Source organism: Cryptomeria japonica, unplaced genomic scaffold, assembly GCF_030272615.1.
Source record: "Cryptomeria japonica unplaced genomic scaffold, Sugi_1.0 HiC_scaffold_247, whole genome shotgun sequence".
NCBI lineage: Eukaryota > Viridiplantae > Streptophyta > Pinopsida > Cupressales > Cupressaceae > Cryptomeria > Cryptomeria japonica.
Window position 1 is genome coordinate 95,391 of NW_026729069.1, and position 1,718 is coordinate 97,108.

At 62.7% G+C, this 1,718-nt stretch overlaps 1 non-coding gene across 1 annotated transcript; it reads left to right on the plus strand.

The window, feature by feature from the left end:
- Positions 1 to 1,179: 1,179 nt before the first annotated feature.
- Positions 1,180 to 1,298, plus strand: LOC131869420 (5S ribosomal RNA). Its single transcript, XR_009367803.1, has one exon. It is a non-coding gene; the product is annotated as a 5S ribosomal RNA (ribosomal RNA).
- The last annotated feature ends 420 nt before the right edge of the window (positions 1,299 to 1,718 follow it).

Below are 1,718 nucleotides of genomic sequence, written 5' to 3' on the forward strand. Positions count from 1 at the left end.
AGGTGGGTCATGGGGTGGGTGCCAAGGTGGGCACCAGGGTGGGTGTGCACCAACCCTAGCCAGGGTAGGTCACGGGGTGGTTGTCGGGGTGGGCGTCAAGGAGCCAAGGTGGGTGGCAAGTAGCCAAGTTGCGTGCCAAGGTGGGTGTCGGGGTGGGTGCCAAGGATCCAAGGTGGGTGCCAAGGAACCAAGGTGGGTGTCTGGGTGGGTGCCGAGGTGGGAGCCAGGGTGGGTCCCAAGGTGAGTGCAAAGGTGGGTGCCAGGGTCAAGGTGAGTGCCAATGTGGGTTCCAAGGTGCCAGGGTCAGGGTGAGTGCCAATGTGGGTTCAAAGGTGCTAAGTTGGGTGCGAGGTTGGGTGCGAGGGTGGGTGGGTGCCAAGGTGTGCTAGGTGGAAGCCCGGGTGGGTCGGCATCCCATGGGTGTCGAGTTGGGTGCCTGATGGGTGCTTCTTGTCAAGTTTTAGTCGTCGGGACTCATTTCGAGCCTTAGAGGTCGTTTCTTGTCCGGTTGCCCTGTCTTCGACCTGGGAACCCAATTTTGGTCCTCGGGTCCCATTTTTTTTTGTCTCGCATCCCACTTTTGGCCTGTGGCCTTTTCGGGGTCGATTCTCGTTTTGGGCATCAGAGCATGTTTCTTCTCCTAAAACCCAATATTTGTTTATTAAGTCTCGGAACACATTTTTGTTCTCGTGGACCCATCATGGGTCTTGGAACGCATTTGTGGTCCTTGGGTCCCATTTTGCATCCCGAAACTTGTGTTTTGGTGCTTGATCCCTATTTTGGGTGCCCACCTTGCACCAAGTGCGCACCCGGGGCAAACCGAGCGCCTTGGTGCACCGGGGCAAGATCGAGCGTGCACCCGAGGCGCCCCGAACATGCACCAAGGTGCACTCGGCCCACATGTGAGCGCAGGTCGTTGCGCCCGAGGTGGTGTGTGGGCACCGCGTTGCAGACGGGACACTGCACGCACACGACGCCCCGTCCAGGTGCACGCACGTAGGCCGGGCCGGGTGCACACCCGACGCCCTAGCAAGGTGCGCGCACCCGGGCAGGGCTCACACTTGGCGAACGGGGCGCACTTCGCGAGGGAGGGTGTGCACCTCGACGGGGGTGGGTGGCCGGGGTGGATTCGCACGTGGGTCGCGGTTTGCTAAGTACACACTGCGACAAGCTCATAACGGGTGCGATCATACCAGCGTTAGTGCACCGGATCCCATCAGAACTCCGCAGTTAAGCGCGCTTGGGCCGGAGTAGTACTAGGATGGGTGACCTCCCGGGAAGTCCCGGTGTTGCACCCTTTCTTAGTTTTTCGCCGGGCGTCGCAATGCTATTTGAATAAACCTTTTGCCCGTTTGCGTTCTCGTCGGGGCCGGGCCGGGCCGGGGTGCGCTGCCCGCACTACCGCGCGCGCGGGGGGCGACACCGAGCGCGCACCCGAGGCGCCCCGAGCACACAGGCCACGGTGCAACCCGGGCGTTGTGCGCGCACCCCGGTGCGCCCGAGGTGCTGCGCGCGCACCCAGGTGAAATCGGTGTGCACCTCGGCCAGTGCGCGCTCGGTCGAGTCGCGCACGTTGGCCAAGGTGCACGGTGATGTTTCTTACTCTAAGGTTCCGCACCAGACGCCAGGGACAGGTGAGCGAAGCTGGGCGGGGCCGGGTGCGCGGCCGGGGCAGGTGCACGCAGCTGGAGAGAGCTTTGGAGCACACCAGAGGTGCG